An 11,840-nucleotide genomic window follows, 5' to 3' on the forward strand; every position below is an offset into this window, starting at 1 on the left:
GCCTGCCTCCTGTCTGCCTGCCTCCTCTCTGCCTCTCTGCCTGCCTCTCTGCCTGCCTCTCTGCCTGCCTCTCTGCCTGCCTCTCTGCCTGCTGCCACACTCCTGGTCCTGGATGCTCATGGATCTACCCTCTGAAACTGTATATAAACTCCCAATCAAATGCTGTCTTGGTCAGGTTTACTATTGCTACAATGAAACACCATGACCAAAGCAACTTGGGGAGGAAAGGGTTTATTTCACTCACAGTTCCATAAAGCAGTTCATCATCAAATTCAGTGAGGGTGCCAGGCAGTGATGGTGCATGCCTTTAATCCCAGCATTTGGGAGGCAGAGACAGGGGGATTTCTGAGTTAGAGGCCAGCCTGGTGTACACAGAGTGAATTCCAGGACAGCCGGGGCTACACAGAGAAACCCTGTCTTGAAAAAACAAAATAAATAAATAAATAAATAAATAAATAAATAAGTGAGGGTAGGAACTCACACAGGGAAGGAACCTGGAGTCAGGAATAGAGGCTATGGAGGAGGGCCACTTACTGGTTGCTCCTCATGGCTTGCTCAGCCTTTCTTCCTTCCTTTCTTTCTTTCTTTTGGTTTTTCGAGATAGGGCTTCTTTGTGTAGTCCTGGCTGTCCTGGAACTCAACTCTGTAGACCAGGCTAGCCTCAAACTCAGAAATCCGCCTGCTTTCTTACAGAACCCAGGAGCAGCTTAGGGGTGGCACCACCCACAATGAGCCAGCCCCTCCCATCGATCACTAGTTAGGAAAATGCTCTACAGGCCGGCCCTAAGCCTGATCTTATGGAGACATTTCCTCCTCTCAGATGACTATAGTTTGTGTCAAGTTGACATAAATCTGGCCAGCACAAATGCTTTCTTTTGTAAATTGCCTTGGTCATGGTGTCTCCTCACAGCAATCTAATGGTAACTAAGACAGAAATAATCATAATCAAAACAGAAAGAAAATGATGAAAATTAATGTAATTAGAAGCCAGTCCTGGTGACAAAAAAAAAAAAAAAAAAAAAAAAAAAAACACCCTATGTCCTGATACCCCAGAGGTTGAAGCAGGAGGATCACATGTCCTGTGCAGTTTGTCATCTTCAACTGTTCTTGGATCATTGCATGGAAGTAAGCTAGCAACAATGCCTTCTGCTTACATTCCCACACGAGTGGACATCTTGGAGGGGATCCTATGGCCCTGTAAACTATGGTGTGACTACAGCCCTGGCCTGCAGCTGGAATCCAACACAAGAAAAAAAACCTTAGCAAGACTGTGAAGCTGAGCCACTCCCGGATTCCTGATCCTTAGAGCTATGTACAACAATAAAGGCTTGTTACATTAAGTGGCTGATATTTCCAGTAATTTGTTTCACCATGATAGATACTATCCTCCAAAAGGAAAATAGAATATGATCCAAAGATAATATATATCGTGACCTAGGAGTAATACAGTCAGATGAGATGTTATTCAAAAATAAAAGCAGATATTTTCTTAGGTGAAAAACATTAGGCACAGCAAGATCCATTAACAAGATCACTGAACTTGTTGAGGAAAGCAGCCAATTAGGATAAACGTCAGTTTTTAAAAAAGCATTCAAAAAGAAGACTGGGTGATAAACATTGCCTCTTTTCAATTGGAAAGCTGGTACTAAGCTGCTATGTAAATTGTATTTATTTATATTTGGCTATGTAAATTTTAATACAGAGACAAAGACAAGCATTAAAGGCAAGACAATGCATAAGCAACAATAATGTAAATAACAAAGTTAGGAAATGCTGTAGGAGCACTGAATTTCTAAATTACTTCCCAGAAATATTTTCATTTATTTCAGTTAAGCTGCAAAGATCTCTTTAGACATTAAACAGACATTTTATTATTCACTGTTGATGGGCATGTGAACTGGTACAACCAGTATGGAAACCAGTATGGAAATATCTCCAAAAAAAAAAAAAAATACTAAAACCAGAATGTCAGGAAAAAAGATATAATCCTGGCACCCTACTCTGGCCATATAGTCAAGGGTCTCTAAGCCAGTATACCATGGGTAAATTTGAGATCCATGATAGATGGAAAAATAGAGCCAGTCTACCTGTCATCGAACTATAAATGGATAAAGACTTGTGGTACATACACAGAATTGAACTTTATACAGTCATATCTAGAAATGAAACCGTGATATTTACAGGAAATGAATGTAACTAGAAAGCATATTAAGTGAATGAAACAGATTAAGAAAGGCCAACGCTGAAGCTGCCGCCGAGCTATTTTTTAATGACAGTCTCTGACTTTCATTTTGTACTCTCCCGTATTGTACATACAGTTCCCTTAAGTATCCCGGGATTAGGGTGAGCCTTTGAGGGAAAGGTGCTTCCTTAGATCTGAGCATTTGATCCTTGGGGAATCTAGTTTCTTATTCTTTCAAAGTTGTTCTGGGGACAGTAAGAAATATTTCCCACCATCAACTTGATCTAGCTCACTTTTACCTATGCATTTATTGTTTGCATAACAACAGTGATTTTTAGCCCATTAGAGAGAACGTTGAAAGCACTCATTTCCAACTTCTCTAAAGTGAAGATAACAGTAAGTTCTACAAAAGAGTTAAAAGAAAAAACAAGCTTAAGTCTGCAGGGCCAAAACAGAAGTGGAGGTCAGTGTAAGCCTGTTACACAATGGCCACCTGTGCTATTTGTAAAGCTCAGCATATAGCTTACGTAGTTTCCATGATTCCCTTCCGAATGACACTCTTGTTAGGCATATTGTGGACAGATTTATGGAGCTGTGGATTATGATGGGTCTGGAGAGAGCTAAGGAAGATGGCCCAGCACAGAATGACCTATGCATTAGCAGGAGCCACTTCCTGTTGTTCATGCCTTCCATGTGCCCCCTGACATCGGTATTTGGATTTGGCCCCGTCAACTTCCTTTCCAACCTTTGCTATGATATTCATTTTGGAAAGAGAAGAATTGACTGGATATTTTTAGTAAATCAAACTTTTAAAAAATGCTGACATGAAAAGAACTGATTAATGAAGGCAAAGCTAGGATGGTTGAAAAATCACACAGATAGTTTAAAAAGTCCATGACAAGCCCAAATCTCTCTCCCTCTGCCTCTGTTTCTGTCTCTGTGTCTCTGTCTCTCTCTGTCTCTCTCTCCCCCTCTGTCTCTGTCTGTCTCTCTCTGTCTCTGTCTGTCTCTCTGTCTCTTCCTCTGTCTGTCTCTGTCTCTGTCTGCCTCTGTCTCTGTCTCTGTCTCTGTCTCTCTCTGTCTCTGTCTCTGTCTCTCTCTCTTTCCTCACCTTTCTCCTCCCTCCCACTTACCTCCAGTTTCTACCTTTCAGATCAGATGTAAGCTCTCAGCTACTGCTCCAACAGCATGCCTGACGGCTCCCACAGATACTACAGCCATAGGCTCACCCTATGGAGCTATGAGTAAGCACCCAACTAAACAGTTTCTTCAGTAAAGTTGCCATAGTCATAGTGTCTCCTCACAGCAATGAGACTACATAGTGAGCCTGCTCCAAAAACTAAATAACTGTCTCAAAAAATTACAATAAAAATCTAAAACCAGCACTCTCCCCAGTCAATAATTCCCTGCTTTCCTGCTTCCTGAGGGGAAGGGTTTGACCACTTAGCCTACCTCTTACATGGCCATTCCTGCCCCACACTCGAGGCAGGGTGTTTTTCTGCTCCTGGCAGCAGTCTCTGCTCAGATCCTTATATTTGGTCACAGTGCCCTTTCGTTTCCAGGACACTGAACTTGAGAGCTACTCCCCACAGTCTGAATGTCAGCCCCAAGGGAAGGACAAGCACATTTAAAGTCCTAGGTTATTCTGTGCCAGCATACACACCACAAAGACAGGTACCCTGCCTTTTACTACTCCTCCTGTGACTGTTTTTGATCTGTGTGATGCACAGTGATGACTGTTTTTGTGCAGCCCTGCAAGCAGAGCTATGAGGACCCACTGAGTACAGCTCCAATTTTCAGTGTCTGTATCTGGAGCAGCTGGACAGACATTGCTATTAATAGCACTGTTGGCACCAAGCTCTTTAAACTGTGAAGTAGGGTTCATTCAGAAGGCTCAGTGGGTAAAGGAAGGCACCTGCCACCAAGCCTACTAGCCTTAGCTTGAACCTCAGAACTTAAAATGGTAGAAGAATTGACGTCAACGCCCCCTGCACGTTGTCCTCTGACTTACACACGTGCACTGTCAGGTACATGCACCCATATACATACACAAAATAAATAAATAGATGTGAAAAAGAGTTAATAAAATTTGAGGTAGAGCGCCGAGTCCAGGTGTTTCCAGGTGGCTATCTCAGAGGTTGACTCTCTCTGACCCTCCAGTCACCATTTCCTGAGTGTAGGCATTAAAGCTATGATCACCAAGGCATTTTAAAAAGTGCTGGGAATTGAACCCAAGAAAAATGTGCATGCAAAGTATAGCATTTTATTGTCTGAGTTGCATCCCTGGTCCTGAGTTGCATTCCTTTGATTATGATTTTTATTATTTTTGCAGTGATGGGGATCAATAGTAAATATCCTACCACTGAAATAAATACACTAGCCACCTTCTGATTATTATTATTATTATTATTTTGTACTTTTCAAAATCTTTAACCTCTGTACTTATGCTGTTATAAAATGAATGAACTGACCAAATACAGTTTTTCAAATTGCCAACTATTTTTAGCAAAATTGTGCATCTCTGAATAGGTTAGTAGCTCCCCTGCTTCAACCTCAGCAAAATTTGCAAAGTGAATAACAGACTGCTTATGTTATGGTGTGGATGTGAGATGTTCCCCAAAAGGTTAATAGTGTTGAAGATTTGATCTCTGCTTGCTGAGTGTAATCACTGAGAAGTGAGTGAATCACATGGGATCTGACCTAATCAATGGATTCTACATTAATGGATTCAAAGTTTCATGTCATTTGGGGTGGTAGTACTGATAAACTTTCTGAGTGGGGTCTCACAGGCAAAACTGAGCCACAGGGTATATATTTTTGAGTTCTCTACCTTGTCCTGGAGCCCTCTGATTTTCTTCATTATCATGTTCTTCATCACCACAGGTCCACAGCAATGAAGCTGGCCAACCATGGGCAAAACCCTCTGAAACTGAGAGCCAACAGTGCTTTAACTCCTTAAATTGCTTTTCAAGATATTTTGCCGTGCTGGGCAGTGGTGGCATACACCTTTAATCCCAGCACTTGGGATGCAGAGGCAAGTGGCTCTCTGAGTTCGAGGTCAGCCTGGTCTACAGAGTGAATTCCAGGATAGCCAGGGCTACATAGAGAAACCCTGTCTCAAAAAAAAAAAAAAAAGGTATTTTGTCGAATAGACAAAACTGATAATAAATCTTGCCTCTTCTCTATGTCTCAGATTTTCTGATTTATTAATAAGATGACATGAGAAGAAGACAGGCAGAATTGGGATTTGCATTGCTGTGAAGAGACACCATAACCAAGGCAACTCTTATAAGGACAACATTTAGTTGGGGCTGACTTACAGGTTCTGAGGGTCAGTTCATTATCCTCATGGCGGGAAGCTTGGTGGCATCCGGACAAGCTTGGCGCTGGAGGAGATGAGAGCTCTACATCTTTATTCAAAGGAAGTCAGAAGCAGACTGTGCATTGCATTGGCCAGATTTGAACATATATATGAGATCTCAAAGCCCTATCTCCACAGTGACACAGTTCCTTCCTCTAAGGCTACCCATTCTCCAATAAGGTCATACCGCCTAATAGTGCCAAGCATATTCAAATTACCACACAGTCCCTGGGGATATAAAGCCACACAGCAGAGGAAGCACTAAACTAAATACATCAATGAGGCACTTATCCAACAAATCCAGTTAATAGTACCTGCTCAAAGGGGCAGAGTCTACAAAAAAACATGAAAGCAAAAGCAGGGCAGTTGGTTTCTCCACATTATCTAAAATAAGTAGTTCAGAAAAAAGTGTCTCAGGGACAAAAGTAGCCACACTAACACCAGCTCTTCTTTTATGTCTGTGCTGGCAGCATGGTGCTGCTGCCCTCTCTCACCACTGGTAAAAGAACATCTATGGAGCACCATGATTTCTATGCATCCATACATCTCTCCACCAGCTCCTGGTGCCTAGAAGCATGTAGACTGAACGTTATACTGACATGGCCAAATTCATAGACATCAACTATTATTTGCCCCCATTCTCCTCTTGTGTAGATAATATACAATGGAATGAAAGTTACTAATCTCAGAAGTTGGACTCAGCAGTATTTTTCAAAACAGTAAACAAAAAATTCCAGGCTACTATACCCAGCAAAACTCTCAATTACTATAGATGGAGAAAACAAGATGTTCCATGACAAAACAAAATTTACACAAAAAATAATTCCAGTCATTATCCGTAAATAGTACATAGTATAGTATTATTTATGACTCTTCTCATGGTCTCCTAGAGGAGGATTATACATTATCATAACCTGGCCAGTCACAAATGTTCTGTGATTGCCCCTGACTGAGACCACCTCCCCGCTCCTGGAATGCTGAGATCTCTGTAATCAGTATAACCTCGTGAAAGTTAATTCTGGTGGTCAACTTGATTGGATTAAAAGTATCTAGAGGATTAGGGAAGTACATCTCCAAGTGTGTTTATGATGAGGGCTCTGACTGGGGGATGGGACTCATCCTCTGATGAATCTTAGTATGAAGGGGTCATTGGAAAGTGGTGGAAGGTAGGAGGTGTGGCCTTGTTTAAGGAACTGGATCACAGAGAACATGTTCTAAGACTATATCTTCTTTCCATCAAGCAGTAAAAACCAGCTCATTCCATCATCGCACACCTCTACCGCCATGATGTTTCCACTCAAGTGAATCTATGATCCTTGATGCCAGGAATCCTGGGGTCCTCCTCTCTATACTGTAGCCTAGCTAATATGTTTTGGGGATAGGTCAGTGGGAGTCTTTTTTTTGTAATTTTGGTCCTTACCCAGGAAGCTAAGGACAGAACCCAGGGACTTCTGCTTACCACACAAGGACTCTATCTCTAAGCGAATTCACCAGCCCCTGCACTGAAATCTAAAACATGTCCTATTCCTCTCCCTGGGGCTCAGACCAGAGCTGCAGTTAGGATTGCTCTCAGCTTCCTCTGCTCCCTCCCCAGTTTCCCTAAGAGGCACTTCTCCCAAGAAAGTATTCTGCTCATACTTTGAATTAACATCAATTCCTCTTTTCTATTTACCTTTTAATATAAAATACATTTTAACTGGCATATAAAGACTTAAAATTATACATGGTCATGGGATAACATATAATCTTTTCATAGATGCACACTATGTTTAACATTTCAGCCCATAACTATGGAACAACTATTAACTTTCAATTTAATAGGGAAAACTTTCTAAATACTTTCTTCTGGCTTGTAAAAATGTACAGGACATTATTTTCCTCTTTATAATCACTTTATCTTACAAAGCAAACCAGAACTTTGCATCTTTCTCACTGCAACTTAATAGCTACCCATTGATCAATACTATTCTTTCTCCCCCTCTCCCTCCCTTCCTCCCTCTCTCCACTCAGACTCTGCTAATAATCAATCTGCAATCCACTTCTATGAAATCAACTTTTCCAGATGCCACCTATAAGTAAGATCATGAGGTAGTTGTCCTTTTTTTTATACCTGGCTTGTTTCACTTAACATAATTAATGATCTCTAGATACATACACACTGCTACAGATGATAGAATTTCTGTCTTTTTTTTTTCATAGTGGAATAAGATCCCATTGTGTATATGTACCATATTTTCTTCATTTGTTGCTTGGTGGATATTTAGAATGTTTCCATGACATCAACTCCTCTGAAGGACCTGAACTACCACATGGTCACATGTCATTCCTGTGTGCACACCTCTCCTCATATGACAAGGGCTAGTCGAGATAGATATCACACACACACACACACATACACACACATACACGCACGCACGCACGCACACCACTTATACTCTAAACCAAAGGCTAAAACACCTTGGACATCAGGTCAGCTTTAAGGAAATGGTGTTAGAACTCTGAAGCAATCGGGCATGTCAAAGCAGTTGGAGAGAATCCACAAACACTGGCAGTGTATCAAGAACAGACATACGGGTAAATCTTCCTACTTATCCTTGTCCTTGTTTGGGTTTTCTTTGCCATAATTTATTTTGTTATTTAAATGAATCAAGACAATACCTATTGTTCTAGTTGTTATAAACCATTCATACATCTCATGTCCAAAATGTCCAAAATGATAACTTTCACAGTCTTTTTTTTTTTTTGGTTTTTCAAGACAGGGTTTCTCTGAGTAGCCCTGGCTGTCCTGGAACTCACTCTGTAGACCAGGCTGACCTCGAACTCAGAAATCCGCCTGCCTCTGCCTCCCAAGTGCTGAGATTAAAGGCATGCGCCACCACCACCCGGCACTTTCACATCTTTATTTCCTGTTTTTCTATATGGTAACTCAGGAACCATATGAGAAGCATAAAGATTTTACACTTTACCATCACAATTCTGCTCTGGTGCAGCAAGGCTGCTTGGAAAATAAAAGCAGCTTTTTCGCACCTTTCAGTCTTGTTTTATGACATCTATCCTCTCTTAAACTGTTCAAGAGAAAGATTCTATGTAGTCAATGAACACTGTCTGTGTATCTTTAACCCAAAAACTCTGTAAGTAGATCACTAGGTTCTCTATAAGTCATAATCCACACACAGAAGATATGTAGTGGTCCATCCTCAACCACAAAAGAACATCTGCCTCTCCACCATACAGCCTGTGCTAACCCAGAAATCTAACTGCTAAGCCAAAAAGCCTCCCTATTCCCCAGAGGCAGGAGTGGTGAACTGTCTTTATTCATTTTATACTGTTTTTTTTTTTTTTCAATGTTTTGGTAACATAGTAGCAATTGTGGATACTGTTTCGACAGTTTCTTTTCTTAGACTTGAAAATCTCCCTCTTGCAATCATCCATACCACTATGCTAGAAACTGATAGCAGGAAGGAAGAATTCCAGATGCCTGACAAGAATCAGGGGGAAAACAAGTGTGGAGGCGTTTTATATCTACTGAAGTTGGAGTCATAGGATTGTTTTAAAAATGTAAAATAAAATAGGTTAAAAGGTTATCATGCTGTTCTTGTAGGAAAACTAGGTGCTTTAGCAGCAACAAAGTGAAGTTCATAATTCACCCGACTTACAAAAGATATCCTCCCCTCTAGGACTCTATCTCTCCTTCTCTCTCTCTTTCTCTCTCCTTCTCTCTCTCTCCTTCTCTCTCTCTCTCTCTCTCTCTCTCTCTCTCTCTCTCTCTCTCTCCCTCTCTCTCTCTCTCTCTCTCTCTCTCTCTCTCTCTCTCTCTCTCTCCTCTCTCCTTCTCTCTCCTTCTCTCTCCTCCTCTCTCCTCCTCTCTCTCTCTCTCTCTTTCTCTCTCTCTCTCTCTCTCTCTCCCCTGTCCCCATTTTTACAATAGTGTCTTGGTTATACTGTTAGTGGAGAGGGGACTGTAAAAAATCACTTTTGTCTTGGAGATACTTCCACTAGAACTCCTTCCCAAAACAGTGAAGCAGAGCCCAAAGGAAAGGATAGATAGAGGGGTGGTCTTCATCACCTTCATCATCAATCATTATTTTATATTGATTCTTTGTGAGTTTCACATCATGCACCCCAGTCCCATTCACCTCCCCATCCCCTCATATCTACCCTTCTCTTGGAACCTACCCTCCAAAATAACACATAAACACACGCACACACACATACACACACACACACACACACACACACACACACACACACACAGCATAGGAAACATCTCATTGTGGAAGCTGTAATGTGTCAGAGCATGTCCCACAGTATGACTCTCTGTCCATACACATCCCCTTGCAAATGTTTGTTGCCATGACTGGTTCAAGGTCTCTGGCCTCTGTGACACCATCAATATTGGCTTCTTATAGGGACTTCTCCCAGTTATGCTTTTGTTGTCCTGTGTCATGGAGATCCTGTAGCTTTGGATCAGCAGGAATGAGCCCCAACAGTTCACAGATGATCTAGATCAGGGCCTGAGTGGTAGCTGAGCTGGTTCAACACATGGGATCTCACTCATCTGCATCACCAGGTGAGCTCTCCAGAGTGAGCTCTCCAGCACTGCTCTGGCTAGGCCACCAAGCAAATGCCACCATTAGGAGGCAAGGTCAGCTCTCATGTGCTCAGGCCCTCAGGGCCAGCTCACCCACATCCACATCTCCAGAGCTAGCTTCACTGTGCTGCCAAGTCAAGGTGCAGGGCCCACTTTCCCAAGAGCTGCAGCCTGCCTGTGAGGGGCTGGGCCAGCTCTTCTGTTCTTATACCACAGGGGATGACGGCTCACCTGTGCCTTGGCCATCAGGGCCAGCTCCACTGCTCTTCAGGGTGGTACAGGCAGTGAGGGAGCAGGGCTATCTCTCTCACTGAGAGAGCTTCCGACAAACTAGAAGATCATACACCAAGGCATGCAGAGAGCCAGGTGCCTTGAGTGTTTGCTAAGGCTCTTATTTAGGAGGTATTGAAAAGTAGACTTTGTTCACGATGTGAGGATTGGGGTTAAAAACTGTGCTCCCTCCTTGGACCAGTCGAATGAGAAAGTGGTTGACTATATGCCATTGTTGATTTTTAATTGTGGCCACTTTAAGGCTGTTCTGTAAGACCCAAAATCTCAGGGTGGGTGTCTGAGATTGCAAACACTTGACTGCATTAATTTATTACCATGAGTTTTTCATTTCGCTTTTGTCAGGTTTAGGACAGGAAGGCATAACTTATTGCACTTGCTATGATCAGTTTACCCCTTATCTTTTTGGTCAGTTTAGGACCCCTAGGGTGTTTCTTGTTTCACTTTATCCAAGCGGTAACAGTAGTTGAGGAGTACCTACAATGATTCTGTGAAAATCCATCTGCTTTTCCAATTCCCTAATAACTTCCAGACCCTAAGAACAGGATCTGCCACCCTTGGCTTCCTCTCCTTCTTACTTCTGAATCCAGTGAAGATAACATGTCCTTAAGACCTTGGTGAATCCATTTATCGATGACTCTGCCATTCACATCTCATGATGGTTTCTCCTGCAAGCCTGACCCAAATTGATAACTTCCTAGTTGGCTCCAAAGAGCCTGCATTCATCTGGCAACATGTTGACAAATTAAAACTTATCTATATGTTCCTGAAGGAAGCCACTTTTTGGTATTTTGGGTACAAGCCCAAGTAAATTGAATACAAATCAAATACATATGATTAGTTATTTTTTTGCAGTGAAAAGATACACAGCTTTAATCAAATTCTACAAATGGCTGATAACCACCAAAATACACACACACACACACACACACACACACACACACAGACACATACACACACAATATATATATTATAATATATTATATATATTATATAATGTATATTATATATAATATATATAATATATATATATTATGTCCTTAAAGAACCCACAGCAAGAGCTAAAGACAAATAGCTCACATCCATTCAGCATTTAATATTTTTTCCCCATCAGTAAGAATTAATGACTGGCTGATTGAGGACTTTCTCCAGCTGTAAGAGTGTTAGACCCCTCAGGGACAGATTACAAGAGCCTTCAATCAGTGACAGAAAAGAGTTAGCAAATTAACATTGCAACTCCTCACCCCTAGGATTGGATAAGTCCAAGCTTATTCTATAGTATTCTGGTGTCTCCTATTGGCTCTGACCACCAGGTCAACCTGCTTCCTTCTTCTTTCTTTCTTTTTTTTCATTTATTTTTTATTTATTTTGTTGTTGTTGTTTTATTAGATGTTTTCTTTATTTACAATATCTCCTTT

Source organism: Mastomys coucha, unplaced genomic scaffold (genome assembly GCF_008632895.1).
Source record: "Mastomys coucha isolate ucsf_1 unplaced genomic scaffold, UCSF_Mcou_1 pScaffold12, whole genome shotgun sequence".
In the NCBI taxonomy this organism is placed as follows: domain Eukaryota; kingdom Metazoa; phylum Chordata; class Mammalia; order Rodentia; family Muridae; genus Mastomys; species Mastomys coucha.